Genomic DNA, 25637 nt, shown 5'->3' on the forward strand with positions numbered 1-25637 from the left:
TTACAGACAAAAAAACTTGTGCAGTTGAGGAGCTGACACTCCTCTCTCCTGTTGTTTCTCAGTTTCATTTTAAGTGAATAAAAGGAAATCTGTGTAGTTTGAAGTCCCTAGGAATTCTCTCAACTACAAAGAAAGAAGCTCACGTTGCTGAGGTGACAGCAGACAGATAAAACCAATACTCAGGAGAGAAAATACCAGCAGATCACATGGCTCAATTTGAAGCATTATTTTTATTATTTCCAGCTAAATCAATTATACCTAGTATTTTTAGCTGTAGATCAGATCTGTTCCTAGTTTTATGTGAATGCTGATGAAAGCATCACTTTTAGCACACAGTGTGAAGGTTTCTTTGTAGTGAATAAAAAATATATTCAAGCGATATTTTTCCCATTGAAACAAATATTTAAACAATTTTAAACTTCTCTTTAATTATGTATAACAATGCCCACTTTTATCCTCAGACAAGCCTCATGATTCGAAGATAAGCTTTGCCCAAGGTCTGGAGGCAATTCTAAACAAGTGTTTGAGGACCCCTGAAAATGAGCCTACTGCTATTTGCCTGGAGGGTGGTTATCCCAGTTACATTCTCATATACTGCTTAAGCTAAAGAATTAACCTTTTCATCATACAAGAATGACTTTTCAGTGGCTGCAGCTGAATTAAAATAACAAAGGGTACTAAACATTATAAATTTCATAGTGGGTCAACTGAGGCAGGAGAGAATATAGCACAGATCACTTGCTTAAATAGGTGAGTTTAGCAGTTACTTGTTTCCAAATTGAATTGCCTCTCTCTGGGAAAAGTTAGAGTAATATTTGCAACAGAAGAATTTTTGCTGAAATTTCTTCCCATATATCAATCTTTTCCTCAGTAATGTGGGAAGTTTGTTTTTATGAGCTCAGAAATCTATTTTATAGTTGTGATACTTAGAAGCAAAGATTACTCAGGGTCTGTTTTCGTTTGGTTTGATATGTGGGGTTTTCTTTACAGAAATTAACAGTTTAGATTTCCTTTGCCTTGTGATTGCCTAACTTAAGCAAGGTCACGAGGATAAGTTGAAATTTAGAAAGGAAATGTACACAGTTCTGGGGATCTGGGCTCTGCTGTGCAGTTGCATGATCTCATCATCCACAAACTCATCCTTTCCCACAGATCTCCCCTCACTTTGCCACTTTCTCCTCCTGCCCTCGTCAAGCAGGATGTAAGAGGACAGGCTCACACTCATCCCACACTCATTCCACAAAGCACAGCCAGCAGGGTCACAAAACAAAAAAGATTATTCCTTTCTCTTCCTCTCTTCTGCCATTTTGCTGTGAAACTAAGGGGACTGCATCAAGCAATAAGTACAACAGGCATGTCTGGAACCAGATCATTAGTGCTCACTCAGCAAACTTAAGAGGTATAAGAGGAAGGAAAGCAGAAGCCGACCCATGTAACGAGTAGTTTCATTGACTTGTGGGGCCAGATGTGGCTCTACTGCAATTTCATTGACGTGTGAGATTACCCCTGAGTGAATATGGACTGTAGAGAGATTAGTCCTCTAGGAGAAAATGACACCTCATCAGCCCATATTTTGCTTTCTGGAAAACTGCTTATGGCTTGAGTGCACAGATTTAGGCATGAAAAAAAAGAAAAAAAAAGAGCAATTACCAGTCAAGGTGACTATAGCTAGGTCTAAATCAGTGTGATAGAAATTAAATAGCCCATTTTTGTAAGATAGGAAGCTGTGTGGGACATAAACAAATTACAAAATTTTCTTTCTTTATGCAGCAATAGAGGGTCCTTGGAAAGTAAACAAAGAATGAGCACTAGGAAGGTTTATGTCATAGCACTAGTTTAAATCCAAGCCAAGAAAGGGGAAAATACCTTGGATTTAGCTATAGCAACAAAAATATTTTTAAAAGAACATACAGATATGCCTTCTGATAAAATCCTTAGATTATTGCAGGAAAAAATAGGGAATAAAAATGCACGTGCAGAAGAAGGAAAATACATGCTATATGAAAGCTCAGAATTAAAGAACAAGGTTGTCAGGACTTGGTTTTAGCAAATGCAAGAACCGAGGATCTCTTTAAGCATTTGATTGCCTCCCAGTCACAGACTTAGAAACAGTCTCATGGCTCCAATATAGACCATTAATAGGCCAGATTCTTCATCCTTACTAACTGCATCTGCAGCTGTCAGCCTGTGACTCCTCCAGGGGACAGAGAAGGAAAAAACATTGCAAATCTCAGTAGAGCTAAAACAATAAAAGCCTTCAACGTACATTTGTAAGCTAAACTGGAACAAGGGAGGTGTGGATGAATGTTCCCTTCTGCAGCTGTGTAAGAGGGGTTCTGCTCTCCAGCAGGAGTAGCAGTGCAGTAATAGCCAGCTGGCAAGGTGTGAGGCATGTGAACCCCTTTCACCATCTCACTGGGTTGCAAGGATTAAGTTTTAGAATTGAAGCCCATAAAAGTGATTAAGCACTCACCATTGTTGTAGGTTAAGCCAGGATACTGAAGAATAAAACATCCAGAAGGTGGATCAGGCTGCTAAGATTGAAGTGGCTCAGGTGGATCTGGCCTGGCAACATAAGAGTGAATTATTCATAGTTCTGTTGTAGTTTAACCCCAGACACACTAAGTACCAGCTGCTCATTCACTGCTCACATCTCCACAACCCTTGTGGGATGGAAAGGAGGATCAGATAAAGTAAGAAACAGTGGGTTAAGATAACAATCAATACTTGAAATAAAATAAAATATAATCATAATCATAATCATAATCATAATCATAATCATAATCATAATCATAACATAAAAAAGAGAGTGGGGAATAAACAAAAAAATCTAAGTAATGCCCAATGCAATTGCTCACCACCCACTGACCCAGTCTGTTCCACAGCAGTGATTGTTATGCCACAACTGATATCTCATTTTTCTCCATCCCTTTGGTAGAAGAGTGAAGGTCAAAATTTGCTTTCACTCGGAAGGTGTCCAGTACACCTGGAATCAGCTGCCCCAGGGGCGGAAACACAGCATTACCATCTGCCACAGACTGATCCAGCCTGCACTGGAGCCGAGTGAAGCTCCGGAAATCTGAGATACATTGATGAAATTATTGTGCCATGCTGTATAGCAGAAGAGGTTTTTGGGAAGAGGAGGAAAATGGTCTGAATCCTTCTGAAAAGTGTGTTGCCATAGAACAAAGTATTGAACCTGAATAGGAGAATCGGTTTTTAGAAAAAATATGGCAAGATGGACATCATCAGATGCCAGTGGATCAACTGATGTGACCAACAAAATAACAACTATACTTTCTTCGGCACTGTGAGTTTTGTAGAATGTGTATTCCAAATTACAGTCTGATTGTCAGTCCTCTCTATCAAGTAACCCAGAAGAAGAACAAACGGGACCCTGAGCACTGACAAGCATTTGAAAAAACTCAAACAGGAGATACCTCATGCAGAAGACCTTGGGCCACTTTGGACAGAGCAAGACATAAAAAAATTGTGCTCTACAACTCAGCCAAGAGAAATGTCTCTACCAGGAACCTCTGGCAAAAAGCACTTTGTGAGATTCTAGGTCAACCATTTAGGATTTTGTGTCTGGGATACAGAGGATCTGAGGCTTGCTATACTCCAACTAAAAAAAAAAATAGCAGTTTTATCTGCTTCAGAAATTATTTGTGCTGAAGCCCAGCTCCTGCTAGCACAGTGCTGGGTCGGATGTTTCAAAGGAAAGGTACCCTCTACACATCATGGACCTGATTCTACATGGAGTAGATGGGTCCCACTGATCACACAACTAGCTTGAATAGAAAACCCCAGTCATTCAGGAATTTTGGAAGTGGTCATGGACTATCCAGAAGGCAAAGATTTCATAAGATCACTAGAGAAAGAGGTAACAAGTGCTGAAGAATCCCCTGTTGGACACCAGTAAAAGACCATTGTGGCTTAAGCAAATAGGTGTTTAAATACCACACAGTCAGTCACTTACTCAGAGCCCTGTGGGGACAGGGGAGACAAATGGGGGTGAAAAAGTAAAATTCATGGCTTGAGATAAAAACAGTATGACAGGACAGAAAGGAAGCAATAATAATAGTAATAATAATAATAATAATAATGATGATGATGATGATAATAATAATGATGATAATAATAATAATAATAAATAATTGTAATTGTAATTGTAATTGTAATTGTAATTGCAATTATAATAATAACAATCCTATATACAAAATAAGTGATGACCTCTTGACCAATGCCCAGTCAGTTCCAAAACATCGCCCCAAAGCTACTTTTCCTCCTGGTTTTTATAGTGAGGATGGTGTCATATGGTGTGGAATATACCTTTGGCCTGGTTGTGTCAGCTGTCCCAGCTGTGTCCCCTCCCAGCTTCTTCTGCTCCCCCAGCCTCCTCACTGATCAAGTGGCATGAGAAAAGGAAAAGCCCTTGATAGTAAAAGCCCTTGATAGAAAGTAAACACTGCTTAACAATAACTAAAATATCCTTTTTTTTTTTTTTTTTGGTCAATAATCTGGTCCAAAAGCTAAAATACAGCACCATATCAAATACTAGGAATAAAATTAGCTCCATTCCAGCCAAAACCAGGAACCTGTTTTTATCAATCACAACATAATATATAATTATAATATAGTAACTATTATCAGTTTAATATAATTGGAAAGATAAATTGATCTGATCTATTGTAGTTGAGTTTGGGAGGAGAAGAAACAAAAAAGTAATGAAAGCAAACAACAGAAAGACTGGTTTTTCAAAAAGTTGTTAAAAGTTTTTGCTTCTCCTAAAATACTTGCTTCTTAATGAAAACTTACAGCTATTCCAGAGGTTTCGGGAGTCTGTTTTTGCATTTCCTTTTGGAAGGGAACTTACTGCACTGTTGTAATTCAACCACTAAAATTTCCACACCAGGAACAGGCCAGGGGCAAAGTTACTTTGTTCTTTACTCTGTCCCAGAACTGTGTTTTATTACTGTATCCCCTCAGGTCCCTAAGTTACAATAGATATCAAAGTCAGCTTTCCAAATCTATTTTCACAATAATTCAAAGTGGTTTCATGCCTTTTTTTTTTTTTTTTACATTTTCCATCTGTACCATGTTTAATATATGAAGTTAATTATATGTGAAAATGTAAAATTGTCTGATTTAATGAAAAAAATAAATATCACATGTACACTTCAGTAGAATAAATTGTGTTATTCCTTGCATTTGTCTTATGCAGCAGAATGTAAATACAGGATTTTGTAGCTTGTTCAAAAGTGTTGTTGATAATATTTTTTTTATTCCCTTGTCTCAAATTTATTGAAAATGGATGCAAACAATAAATAAAATTATTGCCAAGGTTACTTTTCCTAAAAGTGGCTGTTATAATCAGAAACCGGATGCTATAAAAATGGTATCTAATATCTCACATTTATTCTCCCTCAGTGACTTTTTTATCAATTGTGCTCATTTTGCAAGTCAAAACAAGATCCTACTGACTGCCAATACTGCAGTTCCACATGTTACTTGGAAAGCAGACAATATTCTTCTACTCTCTGTCAGTGATAAAGATTGCAGAATAAAAACCATACCCACGCATCTGGATGATGATGCAGGAGGAAAACATAAGGGTTTGAAATTCTGCTTTGCAGTTCAGATAGTGGAAAACATATTTATAGTTAAATGTAGGAAAATGTTAAAAACCTGAGGCAGGTGCTTGGGCTGCCAATTTGTGATTGTGCTTCTGGTGCCAGAGCTTTGATTCCAACAGCATGGCAATGCTTGAAGAATGGCAAGCATTGACATTGATGCAGCAGCAATTTTGAGCACACATAGCAAAGTTTAAAATAACTGAAATTATACTGAACTGTTGTCTTAGTCAGCATCTCCAGTGAGCTGATTGAGAGCTCAAGTCTGGGTCTGAACCACAGGGTTTTTATGGCATAGTTTCTAACAAACTGTCAGACCCTTTGCACCTTATTTAGCCCTGAGTAATGTAGTTACAGAAAAATCTCTAAATGTAAAAATAGTCAAGACCCTAATAAAAGTCAGTGTTGTGTTGGCTTCCAAGTTTTCTGGTGGACTTTTGGCCTATGCATAGAAGAACCAAGGAATTCTATGATCAATGTAATAGAAAGTTTTCCACCTTGAATTTCCTTCTACCTTCTTCATAGCTAGCCTATGCCTTTTCTGATTCTTTATTGATGATCAAAGATAATGGAATTAGTACTCTATTGCTACACCTGAAAATGAACTTTTTCTTTATAGCAGATACAGACTGCTGGAACAGAGACAGAATTAAGGCTGACATTAAAATGCCACTCTGCCTTTTTTAATGTTAGTGTTTTAGAGATTTTAGGGCTTCTTGTTTCAAAAGCATATCTTTGGAATTGTGTGTTTCTTAATAATAAATCATGTCTTCCTGTTTTGCATTGAAAAGACCAGTTCATACCCCTTGTATGAACCTAAAGACTTATGTTAAAATAGCGAAGGGAAAATAAATAAATAAATAAATAAATAAATAAATAAATAAATAAATAAATAAAGTTTAGGAGGCTTTGCTTTGGGAATGATGCTTTGTTTGGTTTTTTTTCTCCCTCATAAATTTAACAATCAAAATACTGTTTTTGCTGCAGTTTTAGAAAATTTGGAACTTAAAATATTTTCAAGTGGCTGAAACATATTATTTAAAGAAATTATTTGCTCTAACTTGCTTTCTTTGACTTACTTGGAATCTTTTAAAAAAAATGATCTTTCTGATAACTATTGACAATGTAACCTCTTGTTTGTTAAGCAGTCAAGATCAATTTACAACTTACCTTTTGTTTAAAGAAACATTAAACAGACAAAATTCATGGCATATTATGTGCTGCTTCAGTTAAAAAAATCAGCAATACAAACCTAATAAATGTTCTCAAAGTTCCACTGAACTGCCATTGGAGCAACTGCTGTATTGATTATTCTCTCTTTTCTTCTGTTTTAAAGGGCTACTTTAAAGGGCTACATTTATACAGCTCACATGTCTATCAAAAGAATAATCTTTACTTCAGTAATTTTTATTTTGTCTGAGCTTTTAGCACATTTAATGTGCTGCTGCTCTTTACAGCCTAAAATTTATAAACAGCATTTTGAGTGGCACACAATGGTTCAGTGTGAGGTACCTAAACATATGCACTTGTTTAACTATGGAAATTGTCACAGCGTCTTTCACAGCTCTACCTGCAACTGTGAAATTGTCTGTGCTCAAATACTTTGTTGAATGCATGACTTAGAGCGAGAGATATGCTGAAGATTTTTGCAGTGTCAAACTCTAATTATCACCAAAGATCTTCTTCTAGGTGTTTGTTTACACATATATCACCCCAGCAAACTTCCAGGACTTAACTTCTCTCCTATTTATTTTCTCACATCCCATTGTATGTACCAAGATCTAAACCAGCTTCTTCTTTAAATTTCAGTGAAGGAAACCATTGCCATCAAGTTGCCCACCAGACATTGGTGCAATTGACATGGTTTGCACTAGAATAAGCAACAACCTAAGTATGTTTACAGTGGATGCATTTTATTTTAGATGTTCAGCCTTGGGCACTGTCAGATTACCCTCAGAACCTTCTCTAGATTGACCTTTCCTTGATTATGTTTTTTCCCCTGGCAGAAACCTCTGAATAAGCTTTTCCCTTTGCTATTGTTTTTTTTTTTTTTCTTTTTTTTATAGCTGCCTCTCTTCCTAACATACTGTTCACCCACCACAAATAGTTGTTGTATTTTTAAATAAGGCAGACAGACAGATACTGACTCGTAGCGACATATAGACCACCCAAATTATCTGTAGCTCCCTCCACATTTCAACTTTCTTGTCTGAAATGAACAATGACCAAAACTGGCTGCTATTAAAGTTCTGCAAAGCATAGTAATGGCAAACTTGCCAGTAAAGTTTAATCATGTTTTTCTGAGCCATATTTATCTGGTTCATATTACTGGGATTTATGATGTCTGTGTAGTGCTGGATCTTTGCCCCCTACTTTCATTTCTTTTCCCCTTAACTGAAAATGTAGCCTAGGTTAAACAAAATCCATAAAAAGCTATGATCAGGAAAAAGAGAAAATCAGATGCAGTGAGTGATATTTCAGTCAAGCAGCACAGCTAGAAACTCAACCCAGAGGTGCTGTTGATTCAGTTTATGTGTGATGCTGAATAAGCTGGAAGCTGCTCTCAAGATTCTTTGTTTCAAAACTGAATACCAAAGAAAGAATTTCTGCCAAGTACTGTCTCATAGCAAATGTAAAAGTAATTTCATTCCTTTTTAATTTCCTCAGATTACAGACAGTCAGGAATCATACAAAGACAGAAAATCTATTCTTAGCTCCACTGGAATGGTGAACCAGTTCAGATTAAAGAAGAAACAGCACAAATCTTTCATAGAAACTTCAGCCAAAAAAATTTAAATATTCTAGGATAAAAAGGGGCATAGTTAGCTCTGTGCTATTATTTCTATCAGATAACTTCATCTTTTCTAGTGAAATCAAAATACTAAAATAGCAAAAAAAAAAAAACAAAAAAAAAAACCCTCATGTTGTTTCAAAATACCTACAGGTTCTTTTTAGACATATACCTAACAGTATGCAGAATGTTTTTTCACATCTGGCTGAGATTGAAAGCAAATTAATAGAAAATGATAAGAAATAATTTTGAAAAATATTTTAAATTGTATGCTGGGGCAGATATGCAAATTAGTAATTTGCAAACAAGCTCCTCAATAGAGTAGTGGCAGCTGGGTCCATACCTCTGTCCTTGTTAGAACTGATGGGCAGCACATGTGTCATATTTAAATCCTGCTATCTATAAACTATTGTTTGAGTGTAAGCAATTCATTCTATTTAGCTTTAAATATAATATACTATACAAGAAAATCTAGTAAATTATAGAACTAGACAAAGCAGAGCAGTGCACATTCTAGGGCTCCCCATTTGCAAAAGAACCTTTCTGAGCTTGTGCTACTAATGATGTTACTGTGTGCTGCTGGAAGCTCTTTTTCAAAAGCTTCAGGATTAATTTGCTATCAAAATGGATGACAAGTATTCACACAGAAAATAATGATATTTTTAATTCATAATTTATCATGTCATGTGATGCCATAAATTAAATAAAGCTGTATTAATTCTAAGTGAAAACATCCTTTCAGGGGATAGCAATCAATTCACACATTATGTTTTTCAGACGAAGTGGGAGGGTCTGTGAAATATTTCTCCCTTAAAAAATGTATTTTCAAAACCTGGTGAGAAAGTTTACAGGAAGAAATGTCTGGAATGATAAACTGAATACAGTCATTGTTGGAACTAAAAAAAGCAAAGCAGATTAAAATATTTTTTAATGTAGAAATTAATTTGATATCACTTTTCAGTCTCTCATTCAAATAAGATTATTTTTGTTGCCAGTAAGATCATTTTCAGTGTGGATAGGATAAAAACTGAGGGCCAGACTGAACAACCCTTCCTCTAGTGGAAAACATATGAATGAAATAATGACAAAATTTGATATAAAAAACGGGCAGAAATATTTCACAAAATACATGTTGTTCTTTCTAGTTCTTTCACTAAACTATGAGGGACAAGAAGCAACATAAGCTAAATATATTCAGAAAAAAATTGGTCAGCTAACCTTCCTCCCAGACATAACGATAGAAAGCATAGCACACTGCATTTAAGTGGGAAACTGAACAAAACCCAAGCAATTCTAACAACTCCCATGCTTCTGCTGCACTTGTGAATATCAGAGTGCCTTGGAGACAAGGCTTCACTGCTGGCTAGAGGAGTCCTTGGGGAGGTGGGAGCTCTGGCTCAGATGTCTCTCTTCAGTTTGCTTTCCCTCCCCTTGCTGGCTGTCCTCATTCTCCTCAGAGAGCTCTTACTGCGTCAGAGAGAGCACAGAGCATTATCCCCTTTGTTCCAGGAGATAGCTGGGAAGTTGGAAGTTGGAACTGAGCTGCTTGACTGCTTGACATGGCTCATTATGAGCATACCCCAAAAAAATTACACAGGGAAAAATTGCAATCAGAACTTAAGGTGTACCTAGATATTTAAGGGGTGAACGGAGATATAAATGCCAGTGAAACACAAAAGAACATTTTGGCACCTTGGAATTCACCTAGACTGTGCAAGGGCCGGGCAGAAACTCATCAAGCTAATAGTGATCAGATTTCTACATCCACACGTTTTGGGTCAGCATGATACAAAGATGCAAACTAGGTATTGAAAGCAAATACTGTCTTGCTAATGCACAGCTCTGACTATAAGTAGAACATGTTAAGCCAGACACTCATTTTGCAAAAAATGGAAACGTAATCTTGCAGTCCCAAATCCAATGCAGCCTTCTCCGGTTTAAGCCTTGTGCTCCTAGGAAGTTCATGCCCACTACACATCTTCTCTGTGATTATAACTTTGGATTAGATTTTCAGGTCTCTTAAAACAGAGAACTGTAAATGTGCAGGTCATTACGGATGGAGACAGATTAAAACATCACGTGTTTATAGAAAAAGTGGAGTCAAATAATTCCTTCCACTTTAATTTGATATTAAATTTGTTACTTCTTTTCATGTTGTAAATACCATTGACACAAATATTGCTAGAAATTTTCTGATCGCACAATGATTCTTAATCTAGCAGGAAAAGGCATAACAGGATCTGAAGGCTGGAACTCTAATGAGAGGCAGAGAACAGTATTATTCACATGAAGAGGGGTGGTACAGATCATAATGGTAGGTCCCCAGCAACATTTGTACTAAAAGCTGGTATATTTGTACCAAAAAAATGAAAAAAAAAGAAGAAGAAAGAACCAAACCTAGTGTTTGGATCTTCAGCCCAAAGAACTGAATTTCATCTCTGATTTTGTCAACAAATTCCTGTGTCACTCATAAATCACTCTCCTAATTTCTAATTTTCTGAGTAACCATCTTAAAAACATTTAGTTTGATTTTAAGATGATCTTAAAAACATTTAGTTTGATTTTCAAAGGTCCTGAATAGTTACATCTGTAATTAAAGCCATGGGAAAGACACACAGAAAATGCTTTAAGTATGCTAAAGTCTTTGAAAAAGCAATATTTTGTGGTACAATGTTTGAAAGTTTAAATCTTTCAAACTGCAGCTATTTTGGTACGCATCTGGCTCATATGCAAATGGAGATTATTGTCTTACATTACCTAATGGGCATTTCAATAATAAATTCATTACACATATAAGGCAAAATTTATTCAATACTTGGCTACCTAAGAAAGTCAGATGGAAGGCTGGCAGTATTTTTTTAACACATCACATATCCCTGTGGCTGCACATGAATTCTATACTTGTATGTCTCCTCACACAGCAGTGATATGAGGGAACAAGTTTCTGACCTATACCATCTCTACTCCCTTTTTTTATTTTACATTTTTTCTTTGTGTGCTGCTTTTCATGGAAATTTAGTTGAGCTGATCACTCGTTATATACATTAATCCTCATATACTGTTTAATAGCTTTACATAAGTATAGTGGTGCTTAGAAATTCAGGAAGGCATAAGGCTTTCCAGTTTCATCAGACATGTTCTGGGCAGACAACAGTGTGTAGTTAAAAATATGATACTGAAACAAAGAAAATTACATTCTGTCCATTTTTCACTTGAAACAACAGCCAAACACATTGCTTATAGCAGTCAATCTGGACATTTCTAGGGCCCTGAAGAGAGATGGGAAAGCTGTTGGGCAGAGCCATCAGGTGTAGTAATGAGATAAGGGAGCTGGAGAGATCCTTTGAAAATAGTTGTTGGAGAGGCTAGGAGGAGGCAGTTTGGAGGTTTGGGTTTTTCATTTTGGGGCCACATATGCTCCAGGAAAGATTCATATTTCCTATCTCAAAGGAACACACATAGTATACCAGTAGGAAATACCAAACAATCATAAGCAGTGCCCAGCAACTTCTGCTCTCAGTGGATCTAAGTACAGAGATGATGAAAAGGCAGCTAAACACCAAATTGAATAACACTGACTCTAAAATAAATCACAGTACTCAGTTCAAGTGTAACCAATATTATCCACATTCTTTTGCCAAAACAATAAGAAATTATTGTCAACTCTTCACAGACATTTTAAGGCAACACTGTTTTTCCTTCACTTCTAGAGAATAAAATAATTGTGTGGAGAACATTTAAGAATGAATCTTTTTCCCTTATCAGACATTCCATAACTGACTAACCTGTTTATTCTCTTGGAAAAAAAAAATAAACCGATAAAAAAATTAGTTGAGTGGAAATTATATGTTTGACAGTTCAGCAAAAGTTCAGTTTTTTCCAAATGTGGGTATACTAAACATTGTGGGTGAATTCCAGTAATCTAGATTATTCATGCAAACTAGAAATTACTCAGGAAAATAGACATTTTATTTATAGAATTATCTAATTTTTCTTCCTCTTGATTATAACCTCTACTTGCTTAAGACATATACAGATTGCTCTAAAATCATACTTGACCCAGAAAATAGAGATCTGAAGTATTTTCAGTATTTCTTTTTAGCTTGCAACTTTTCTTGCCAATCAGTTCACACCCATTAAATTTTATATGTATTTTTTTCCCACTAATGATGACAGAAAACTGATTTGGAAAAGTAATTATGCTGGATTTCTTCCATTTAAGGGACTACTTCATTTTCATATAATAAAAAAAGAATATGAATAAAAACTCACATGTTCTCTTATGTTCTTTCAAAGTTAATGCTCCTTGTATCTTTTGTCTCATAAACCTTTGGGTTTTCTGGAAAAATGTTCACACAAATAAATGCTTTGTATATTTTTAAAAATAAAAATAACTCATGCTTTTTTATGAATATGAGATAATCATATCTCTTTTGAAACACCTCTATGCAAGTGTAAACTACAAAATGCTCTCAGATCTTTAGGAGATCAAAAAGCTCATAGCTTTGAAAGTCAGTCTCTGTTAACTGCAGAAACTTCTACACATTTGGATGTTTTATGATTGTTAAAATTTTGAATATTTAAAGATAGAACTAAGATTGACAGAAAGTGGGGTAAGGTACTTGCATGTATTTTTTGTCATATGGGTTCAAAGGAGACTAGTGTACAAATCTGCTTGTAGAAAAATTAATTTTGGAGGTCTTAGCCAGTAAGAATTAATTTATTAATTAATTAACATTTTCAGACAATTTTATATAGATTTATTCAGAAATTCTTTCTCTAATGATCTCACCCAGACTTTGCTTTGATGTAACTGGGGCTTGTGTATCAAGCTGCTGAAGATTACTAGATTTGCCCTCATTCTATCTGAGGAAGAATATTTCCTCCTTCCATCCAAATGAGGTCCTCCCAGACCAGTCTATTAGGTAATGAAAGGAAGAATGGGGTCAGCTAAAGATGACAGAATACCATGGAAAACAGATGTCTCTTGAGACTAATGCATTACAGGATCTTCTAATAAAGGAAAGAATTCATGAACTTCTTCTCTTCTCTTCTCTTCTCTTCTCTTCTCTTCTCTTCTCTTCTCTTCTCTTCTCTTCTCTTCTCTTCTCTTCCCTCTTTTTTTTTCTGTTCCTAATAGAAGATTGAAATTGAAAAACCATGTGTTTAAAAACAAAGGCAAAATTCATGTCTGTCATGTTATATCACTTATAACTTTCATAATGAAAATTATGTAGTGTATATTTTTCTCAAAACTTGAATCAACTCTAAGGGTCAAGGACACTATAATTGACTAACCCAGCAATTAACTTCTCTATTTATTTATTTTTCAGACACTATCTCATAAGAAAAAATAAAACCTTATATAAAAAGAATACAGAATAGGAATGTGGGGAAGAATGGGAGGAAGCCAACACAAACCAAATCAAGGATAAACACAATATCTTAGAGTTATATTTAGTCACATTCACCTGGGACATGGGAAAGGAGACTAATTACAGAGGTTAGATGGGTCAGAAGTTAGGAAATTAACCTTAGATTTAGAAGACTCACATTCTATTCCCTACTGTGCCACAGACTTCCTAGGTGAAATTGGTCAAATCCTTTTACTTCTGTCTTGATTTCAATTATTCATATGAAAAACTGAGGATAATAATACTTCCCTCACACATTCTGCTAATGATTTTCATTATTTCAACATTACAGTGGTTTAGATTGTATAGATTTGGATAAGGGCAAAGAGAAGGACAAAAGAAATGGTGTTTTTTTGAGAAGCTGAACTGCCTGCAGGGAAAAAGACTCCAAAATAATAATAACCATTAAGACAAACTCTGCCTTCAATGGGTTGCAATTCAGATAGCTGAAATTTATGCTGTAATGTCACTGTAGGTGTTTATTTCCTTAAATCTCCTCTTTGTTTAAATCAGAGCCCTACCATTACTTTGGCAAAGTTTTTTTGTGCTGAAATAGAATGGTATTTATTAATAGGTTGCTTTTTTATTTTAAGTCTATAATTTAAAGTAACTATGAAAGTCAAGATTCAGTAAAACCTGTGTCCAGAAGTTCACAGAAGCTCTGGTAAGGGTGGCACCTTTTTTGAAAGTGTTCCTAAATTATATCAATTGCATGGTTTGTGGTATTATATACACTTAACAGTTTTTAAAGAATTAGCTGATGATTGAATCTGTTTATGTACATTCATTTAATTTAAAAAGATATCTTTTATGTTTATAACTTTCAGTATAGCTGATAAACAGCTTAGGCTGAAACTTATAATGCCACTCTGAATCCAGTATAGTCCAGGACAGTCCTAAATTGCATCAAATTACACAATTCTTCCTGTAAAAATTCAAGCCATGAAAAGACATCTCACAGAGAAAGTTAACAGTAGCAAAAAAAAAAAAAAAAAAAAAAAAGTAGAGAAGACCAGCCAATAAATTAATTTATATGCACACCCAGAGTCCCTTTTTTCCAAGGGCAAATATGCAGACAGCTCAGCTGTCTACAGCTTTCTCTCACCTTTTCAGTACCTCTGTGTATCACTTATCCACATGGGTATTCAAAGGGGTAAAATGGGCATGAGAGCAAATAACTGGGCAGTCTAATGGAGTTGTGGCCCTTGTTATGTTCCCCTTATTTGCATCACCTGCTCCAACACTTCTTCTTAAGAGGCATCTGCCAAACTGCACAGCACTCTTCCCTGCTTGTGCAGGTAATGCTCTTCGTGTGGCCTCTTAAATGGAACAATTTATCCTCGGGGAAGTGAGTCACACTTCAGTTAATGATGATGCTGAAGCTAGTAGGGGACAATATAAAGGTTAACAGTAATATTTTGCAGCTGATATATTAACAGTATCATCCAGTTTTCCTGGGAAAAGAGCAGTGGCTAGCTTGGTCCTGTTTACTATAAATGTCTGTAAAATCAAGAAGATCCAAAGAATAAATTTAATTCAGCCACAAACTCACTAAACAGCATCCAAAGATAGGGGAAAATATTTCCAAATTTTAAAAATTTATTTCATCAGGCTCTCCAGAGACCTCTCATGTAAATCAACTATGATTTACAGCTTGTGCATGACTTTATGCCCCTACGATAATGTCTTAGAGTTACAGACTCTTGAAATCAATTAAACTACTTATCACTAGCCTTTAGAGTAGGCTATAAGGACAATGCAAAAGTTCTGATATTGTTTATTAAAAGCAAGAATTGATAGGTAATTTATTTCCAAATATTGTGAAAATGCCTACATGCATAATAATTACAATGGTATTACAGGTCATGCCAAAATGCCATGAAAAATCATAGAGACTAAAAACATCTAATCAAACATTTGTAGCATTTTATAATAGGAATCCATCAGATTTATATTAGTCTATAAAGAAATCTACAAGTAGAATTTATAAAATATATTCAGTGTTCTTTTCTGAATTCATGAGTGTCGCTATATAAAAGTTTGCATCTTAAATGAAACTAAAACAGAAATTCAACCACAAAATAAATATTTTGCAGAAACAAGACTTTCTTCAATACTTGTGAAAGCCTAGAAATTGTGTCAATGTAATATTCTGCATACTATTTCATACTTAATTTTATTTTCATTATTCTTATTATATATGACAGAACATTAATTAATTGAGTGTTTCTGCTGACATTTTTGTTCTTTTTTTGTTTTTTGACTTTAAGCAGCACTCTTGCATGCTGCTCTAAGGCTTGAGAGGGCATGAGTCTTGGGTTTTTTCATTGAATACTTGAAAACAAACAGTTTAGAGTACTAAATTTGCAGACAGAATTGCTCAAGATATCTTTCCTAAAGCATAAGAATAGATGGTTTTCCTTGGTTGTTACTCCCAATTCCCACTCCAGTAGCAGATCCAGCATATCCTGAAGACAACACAGGACCCAAGTGGAAGTACAACCAATATACCAGTAACAAAAGTTGTAGCTCAGAAAAATAAAGATGAAATAGCTCTTCTCTGAACATACATAACTAAAAAATAATTTTAATCCATTTTTACCATCTCAAAATACTTTCCTTACCTGAATGCTTTTTCTTTTACAAACACAAATCTCTACATCGGATTCCTTTGCTTCCAGGACTGACTTGATGTGAGTCAGATCTCTTACCCTGAGTGACAGCAAACATACCACTCAACACAGCTCATATAGTAAGAACTGACCAGGACCAAATTCATCTCTCTAGTTGATCCCATGTTGATTCTGCTGTGCAAAGATTTTGTGTACAGAACCAAGAGAGCTAGGAACTTAAATACAATAGATGACATGAAATCTAGCCCAATTTCAACTTAAGGTACATGGTGGACTAACCCAAAGGAAACACTGATGATCCCATTATATGCTATGTGACTCCCAAAGGACCAAAATCAAAGCCACAAATAACCATCATTTCTTAGGAAGATTCTTAAACATGTTGATTAATTTTACACCTAGTCATTGGTGATTTTTTGTGCAGCTGCTGAAACAGCACCTCGTCCTGCAGTATTCAAACTGACAGCAGCCATCCATAGCAGTAATTGCATATAGCTTTCCCTACAACAGAATCACAGTTGTCCATGTTTGACCCTGGCATGGAAGCCACTCATAAATGCACAAACCCTCATTTAAACAGCAGATGGGTTGGGAGGAGTGGGAAGTTTCCAGCTTTACTGTGGAGTTGCGTTATTTGTATGTTTTATTATCCCTGTATTATGTATTGGTTTATTCCTTTGTACCCCCGTGTGCAACTTGGTTTATCCCCAGTTTTCCCGCCTTGTCCTCCCTTCCCGCCTTCCCAGTATCTATCCATCACCCTGGAAGGGGCACTTTACCCCCCCCCGGTGCCTTGTCTGTCACTCGGTGCCCCTTCCCATCCACCCAGAAGCTTCCACCTTGGGCACCGGGTGATTGGGCGAGGACCTGGGGCTCCCCCCATATCCTTCCCCCATTGGACCCCACCATATCCCCCCATCCCGGAGCCACCCCCTATCCCTATCCCCATTGGTCGTTGGATACCCCTCCCTTACAGTTTATAAGCCAGTGCAAGCACCTTGTGCTTGTTCCTGTTGGCTGGCACCGTTCTAGGATATTTGGCCCCGTTGGGCTACAATAAACTCGGACTTAGCCCCCAGCAGGATCCGCTCTTCATTTACCACCGCGAGGCTTGCTAGCGCTGCCCAGAACCCACAAAGGCACTCTCCAAACCCCAGCTGGGAGCGGCGGAGGGTGCCTCCATCGCCCGCCCTCGCCCCACAAGAGCTAGCCAGGGCTGAGAGAAAAGGGATTTGGGGCAGGAGCGCGGCACTTTACTCCTGCCAGAACCTGGCTGTGCTGCTTGGCTGTCGGATTTGGCTGTGACAACTTCCACCAAAGGGGAGAGACACAGGTTGTGCTGCCCCGTGACTGAGAATGCTGCACTGCATGTCTGGGGAGCCCCCTCCAGAAGCAGCAAGATCTCTCCCTGTACCCTATGTGCAACAGTGGCTGCCAGGCCACTTCCCAGAGCAAGGTTCCCTCTGCCTACCCCAACACAAACTTACCTGTAAAAGGGTTCTTGAAGCCACTTCAGAGTAAAAGCTGTATTCTCTTAACATATCCTTTCTCCTTTCCCTTGGTGAAACTCATCTTTCAGAGTTAAAAGGGAATATATCTTATGGCGTAAATAAGAATCCAGGCTAACATCTCTCTAAAGACACTTATAATCAAATAGCATAAATCATATAGTTAACCTTCTGACACAACAATTTTAATTAATACATTTTTAATCATACGTGACAAGTTGTATCTGCTAATGAATGATGACACTGGCTAGAGAAAGAAGTACAGTATTGGGCCTCAGAAATTTTGCATTAGGCATGGCTGTGTGGATTTTAACAATCACCTCACCATTCAGGAAAGCTCCTGAGCTGAAGCTTCAATATGAACATATGAGTTGCCTACAGACATTCTAAAAAAATCTCTTTGAATCAAAGTCTTCACTTCCAGGTAGCATTTTTCTCAATATGGACAATAGAGACTACTTAATCTAATTGCTCTCTCACAAGAACAGAAGGATAACTTCTAAACTCTTTGGGGCTAAAAGATATCACTCACACTTTCATTTTGAGATACTTTAATTACTAATCTCTACAGATGGGTTTTTCTTCTTAAAGACAATGAAGGAAGATGGAGGAAAAAGGTTTTATTTCCTTGTAATGTTAGTGATGTGTTTGATGGTCCAGTTCACTAGAAGATCAACAGCATGTGAAGATTTCCCCAGAGACCTTCATTGTTACTGGTGTAGATCTCACCACAATTCAACACATTTATTGCTCTGTCTCTTTTCACAGATGGCTGTGACACTAGTTTTCCTCCTTGGATTTTTTTAGCAACTGTACTTTAAAGAAAACAAGCTGGACTAACAAATCTTGTTAAGATTCTAACATAAAACACTAAAAGGGTAGAAAAAAATCTCAGTTAAAAGTGAAATGTACCATATGCCCTCAAACAACTATGCATCATTTAGAACTGCCTTTGTGACTGTCTTATTGTCCCCAATTGCACCTGGATGTATGTAGAGATAAAACTTTCACTACAAGCTGTAAATATCTTCCTTTTCATCATTCTTTTTGTCAGTACTGAAAAATACATTTTTTTGCATAGTTTTTCTTCTGAAAGATTTCATATACAAAAGCTATGCAATAGTTTCATAGATAGCCTTTACTATGAACATTTTTAGTTCAAGAATGTAAACCAATTTTAATTAATGAGGATGAGTTTTTAACCTACTTCCTTTTTACAGGACTTACTAAAGATAAAACTGATATATGGAGAGTTTTCCTCTTTGAGTGTTATAACCCTTATTTGCATAATAAAAGAGACTATGCATAAGCTTAAGAGTAATCATAAATGTATATTAATGAAGACATTTATAGACACATGAAAAAGTATACCACATTGGGGAAAAAATCTAAGATATTCATGTTGACAGATTCAATACAGATGATGTAATGTATGTTAATATTATTATAAATTCTTACTGTTATTCATAGGCTTATATTAATATTGTCATTATGAATCATATTCTGTCAGTTCCCATGAGAAAATAAAAATACATGATGGCAATACACAGTGGCAAAGTGGCATTGTCATGTTTATATTAATGTCAAGTTTGAATTAAAATTAGTTCTAAAATTAGTGACAAAGACATTGTTTTGCATTTAAAAACACTCAGCATTCATGTTAATGCTGCTAATAAATTGATATTGAAATAACCAGCTTCAATAACTATAGATTGAATGTGTTTGTTGTCAAAGTAAATGGAAATATAATCTTTTGAAGTTGTCATTACCGAGCAATGAATAAGAAAAGTGATGTGCAGACTCTTTGCTTATGAATATGATGGTCTTGATTCTTTTTCCTGATGACATTTATTTTGCCCTAGAGTTGGTTTATGGATGTCATCCTGTTCTGTGTTTTTTTTTGTTTTTTTTTTATGCCACAACAGTCAGGTTCAGGACTTGCGGAAGGGCATATATGGCTCTGAGATCAAAACAGAGGGTAGTCACTGGGTATCATAGGGTTGATTGAGCAGTACTTCACCTTCCTTCACCTCAGTTTCAGCTGTGGACCACAAGCAGTGTTGAATTTTCTTTGGTCCAGCCTACTGCAAGAAGAATCATGATACTTGTTTGCTTAGTTACATCTCCATTCAAATTCCTAAGAAATATTTCAATGAGAACTTATGGTACACATAGAGGGTTTATTAACATGATGACTGAAATTGTCTCTCCTTTCTTCTTCAGTACGGTGTCAGTGAGGAGTTGTTGGTTGTATACATAGTACAGTCAGCCTTTTTGTTCCTTGCAGGCACAGTTTGTTGTAATTGGGAGTGGAGTTGAGGCCGATCCTCATCCCCAGTGGGCTACAGCTGTGTAGGACAGGTGACCATTGTTGAAGGCAAGGAGATCTGGAGTGCTGAGGTGTACTGACAAATCACAAAAGGGCAGAGAGGGCACATAGGTGTAATGTATATAAGATGAAGGGTATAAAAGGTTGTACTGAAAGTGCTGATGTTTGAAGCCTTCTTCAGTGTCAGTCATATCTTCACCTGTTGTTTTCATCAGTTGAAATAAAGTAGCAAGGGTCTGCTAATAACAAACAGAAGCTTAAGCCTTGCAGCACTTGTTCTCCTCTATTTTATTTTGTTTGGGCCACAAAGAGATAGAAAAATCAATGTATAAATAGGGCTTGGTATATTATTATTTCCCAGACAAAAGCTAAAACAGTTTATATGTTACACCAAAACATATAATGAGCACCACTTGTGAGAATCAGTTTGGATTGAATTATGTTGCTAATTTGAAGAGGATTTAAGAAAATCTAATAGCTGATCCTTTGAGAAATATGATATCTATACAGGGAGAGGTTAATTTTGAAGAAGTTGAGTTGTATATAGATTCTCATGGACACAATGTAGCAGTACTTGAACATCTGTATACACAAAGGACATTGAATGCATACAAGAAACTATCTCTTTATGCACTCATTTAATTTTCTTGTTTACTTTCCATAGATACTTCACAATGTAGATATTTTCATATTATTCTACCTATGAAACTTGTCCTTATTTTCATAAATATTTGGGCTTCACAAAAATACAAAAGTCTATACAATGAGAAACTATGCACAAGATATATGCATTAAGAGTTTTCTATCCATCTTTCTATTCCCTGACAAGTTACCTTTCATTCCAACTATGCACTACTAGTGTCACAAGGGCATTGATAAAAACACAAAATACCTGCATAGATGGAGCAACCATACCCAATTGTTATCCCATTTGAAAAAAACATATCCCACTCTCTTTCACATTAATGCAAACTCTCTAGATTATTGCCTTCTCTCAGTTGAACTGAATTCTGCAGTCGCAGTGGTTAAAACCTAATTTAATCTATATCAGAAAAGTTATTTCAAAAACCAAGGCTAATTAATAGTATGCATTAGTGTACAGATGCTCTAGGTAGTAAGTGCACAGAAACATTTGTAAAATATGAAGAATTCAAAAAGATATAACTTTAAACTAAAGAGATTCAAAGTGAGAAAGAAATGTTACCTCAAATCCACCCAATCAGAACTGATAATTCTGTCTGCAAAGCCCTAATCTTGTTTCCTGTTCAGGAAAATATTACCTCAGTAATGCATAGAACTATGTTTCAAAGACATTATTGGCATGATTACTTTAATAATGGAAATTATCCCACTAACATCTATTTACAAAATCAGTGAGTAAGATACCTCAGAGAGCTTCATCCTTCAGTCTCTTCTAGAAAGGCACTCTTTTTTAGCCTAGAAGCACAGAACTTCGTGTCAATGTCTTGGCAAAAAAAAAAAAAAAACAAACAACTAAAAAGTGCTTCAGAATTGCATTTTCTACCTAATGTGCAGGAATATAATCAAGGTCTTTTCTTTAGGTGTATTTTCAGACTGTCTTGATTTGTGTATGGATAGGTCTCACATTAATTAGTGATGGTGCCACATTTGGATCATGTCTGTTCTGATACCATCAAAACTGGAGCAAAATACTTAATTCCCTCCCTTCTTTTTTTTTGCCCACCCGCCTTTCATTTCTGGGGGATGAGAAACCGTGTCTAACCCAGGGAAGGGAATGAAACACAGACAAGCTACGCAGCAATCTGCAGCTTAAGCCTGGCAAGAGATCAGCCTCTAAAGTGCTCCCTTTCAGCGAAGCAGCTTACCTACCTTCCATAAGTATGTGAAAGTCTGTTTCTTTTCTACGTTTTGTCAACACTTGTTTATCTCATCCTACCAAATCTCCTTGAATTGAGTTGTGTGTCTGCAAAATGAATCCGAAGCTCAAACAAGCCATTGACATTCTCTGCTCCCACCCAAGAGAAGTTTCATTTTTCCGCTGGCGATGATCCATGACATTTAAATTCTGTCTTCCAAAAGAGGCTTATAGAAAACTACGGAAAGAACTACACAGCCAGTGCAGGAAACATAACTTTATCACTCTCGTTTAAACCAACTAGCAAAGCCTGTCAGGATAATGTGAATTTTTGTTTACTAGCTCATTTCTTGACTTTTTACATGACTGACTTTCCAACATGCTGTAGTATGTCATCTTCAAGATGCAAGTATGGTCTGCAGGACAGCAGTAATTTCCATGATGGTGAAAGAATAACAGCCTTGAGACTATACATGAGTTTTTCAAGAACCAATTTTAAATCCATTTTAGCAAGGCTAAGAGCTGCTGTTTTAAATGGAAGTGAAAAGGGTGACAAATTCCCCCAACCAACCCAGGCTCTCAGCTGGGTTCTGCCTGGCCATGTTCATGCCACCACTGGTCTGAAGGGTCTCTAAAACAGATGGTCTGGCTGTCTGCTGTATTTCTTCTCACTAACTCTTGATGTTAACTCGAGGCAAAACTTCTCTTTGATGTGTCGCCTTAAAAAAGCAGCAGTACCAGAAACCTTGTCTCTGGGGTTTACAGAAATTCAAGATATAGGGAAAATATGTCCAGACTTTTGGAAAATTAATTTCCTTGAAGAGATATCCCATTCAATGTCACCTGATAAAGCTCCTATGATTTCATGGCAGAACTTTGAGCACTCAAGTCTTCTTCCCACCGATCTTTAACTCATGCTTTGCATTCCATATTTTTCCTTTTACATCTGATGAAAAATAAATTATTTCTTGCAATAATTTGTGACTCTGATGAGGAACATATAGCCACAATTTATCTTCTTTCCTGCAGCTCACGATTCCCCTCCCCTACCTTTTAAATATAATATAATATAATATAATATAATATAATATAATATAATATAATATAATATAATATAATATGATATAAATATAAAGATATTCTAAATGCATTCTTATAACTACAAATTCATGATTGCTCTCTGACATATACTCTCCAGGGTTTTTCTCAAACTTGCTGTAAAAATGATGGCATTCCCATGGGGAAAATTTTACCATGAAAAAATTACACTGTTTTGTTTTCATATGCAGCTGATATTTATTTAACCATAGTTAAGTCTGGATATTTTTCTCATCCTGCTTCAAAATTATATTTGTCTTATATTAGCTCATCCATTTCCATATTTTCTATTGGGCTGAGTAAAATAGTAGGGACCTTTTAATTGTTCTTCATCTTTAACTCACTCTTTGAATCATTGAATCATAAACCTGTATTTATTGGTACCTTTCTGTAGGTGGTGGAACTGGAGGCAATAGTGCTGGTGTGATCTGGCCAGAGAGGTACAACTACAATGCTGCTGTGCAGAGTATTTGTTTCATTGCTTTACTACACAAGATCACATTGCTTTTTATTGCACTAGCACCATCCTAGCTATTTGGTAGCTGTCAGCCCCAGATCTTTTCCAGCACAAGGCATTTCACATACCTTCTTCTTGAATATCTGGGCTTTGGAAGCACTTTGGCTCTGTTCTATAAACAAATCACATTTTTCTGCCTGGACATGTGTCAGAGTATCCAGTGTATCAGAGTATCCAGTTATAGGAAAAAAAACCCCAAACTTTTAGTCACAATAACTAGGGACATGCAAATAGTAATACTTTCTCTGGTGTTTTGGTGAGATTTACTTGCTTTTCTCACCATTCTGCAGAAGAAGAAAAGTGTTATGTTCCATATTTCACAGACCCAAGAATCCAAAGAAGACTCGTGTGGCCTAATTAGTACTCATCAGCTCCTTATAAACACATGCATTATCACTGAAAGATACTTGATAACATAGAAGTCTCGTGCAAATTAGGCAACACTGGCTTTCCAGTTAACCTAGTCTTGTGTTCTGTCTGCCTTTCAAACTCTTTTTTATTTTCCAAGTATCTAAAGAGTTTTCAAGAACGGAAGGAAAAGGAATTGTACGAAGAAACTTGCTGACCCCTTTCTGAATGTCATGTAAGTGACTTTGAAGACAGACAAATCTCTTTTCTCTTGGTTCCTATGGAAACATCCACCTCTACTCTTCTTTATCACCATATACCTTATTTCTCATGTCTCTAGGTATTTTCTTTCTGCTTCCCAAAATGCTTGAATTGAATATACTCTCCATATTTATTCCTTATGTGATTTGACACTTCCCTTATCATTGATGGAAGCATTCAGCAAAATTTCAAGATAATCTTTTACCCACCCATTGGAAAAATCTCCATGATTTCACTAGAGGAAAGAATGGACTGTCAGAATTTCTACACAAAATTGTTCCAATTTTAGATGTGCTTCTTCCAAAGAGATTATGGGTGTTCACCACTTAGACTGGTAGGATGAACTGCTGAAGGCCATATGCACCTCTCTTCAGCATTAAAATCAGATGTTGCCTGTGATATTAACAAAGGTAATAACTATAAGCACATATTTATGTGTATGTAGAAAAGTGAAATACAGGTTGGAAAGACAATGTATTGCTTATTTTTCTTGAGCAAAGTGATAATTGTGATAGGTTCAGTACTTTAATTGTACCTTTAGGAAAAACATAGTATCAGAAGAAAACATTACAGACTATGAGTGATAGTACAATCAAATAATGCATACATCATTTTAGCACTGATGTATTTTTTATTAAATTTAAATGAAGGGGGCACAGGGAGAAAGAAGCCCTTTTCTGAATGCCTAAGACCAAAGCCTGAAACAGTGTTATCCTCTATCTACATGTGAGTTTTTATATCACCTGATAAAGAGTAAATTTTATCTGACTTCAAGATAAATTGTTCTTCAATTTTTTGTTTATAACACCTCTTCTGCCTTCCCTAAAAAGAACTGTCTTTACCAAGGATATATCATCAATGAAAATTACATTGTCATCTCATGAACAATTTTTTCAGCAACAGTACCTAAGTGCAAATAAAAACGTACGACTGTGGATAAAGAGAGAGAAATGTTTTAAAATAGTTCTAATAACAAAACCAATTGCAACACCAAGTCATGAAATTATCACTAAACAGCAGTGATGGAACTGCATATTGAAGTGTGATAAGAAAGCAAGCTAAAGAACAAGTACTGGGCATATTTCTAAAAAAAAGAAGGCCTAAGTAACCTTCAGCTTCCTTTCTTTTTGCACTCTGCATTCTTACTAGATGATGTGCAAAGATAGCAACATTTATCATTTTAAAACTTGAGAAAATTTCAGAGAGGGTTTGTGTTTGGGGGCACATAAGTCTCAAGGTTGTCTTTTTGCCAATGTGCTGTACTGTTA

General features: G+C 36.1%; 1 long non-coding RNA gene across 2 annotated transcripts in view; it reads right to left on the reverse strand.

Moving 5' to 3' along the window:
- Positions 1 to 16471: 16471 nt before the first annotated feature.
- The window catches only part of LOC116183323 (uncharacterized), a 45263-nt gene continuing 36097 nt past the window's right edge, over positions 16472 to 25637 (reverse strand). The window contains exon 3 of one of the 2 annotated variants that reach the window (XR_004147926.2): positions 16472 to 16550. This is a non-coding gene — a long non-coding RNA (uncharacterized LOC116183323). Of the gene's footprint in view, positions 16551 to 21693; positions 21746 to 25637 lie in introns of those variants that run through there. The other variant, XR_004147925.2, reaches the window with a different exon arrangement.

Source organism: Lonchura striata, chromosome 1 (assembly GCF_046129695.1).
Source record: "Lonchura striata isolate bLonStr1 chromosome 1, bLonStr1.mat, whole genome shotgun sequence".
Lineage (NCBI taxonomy): Eukaryota > Metazoa > Chordata > Aves > Passeriformes > Estrildidae > Lonchura > Lonchura striata.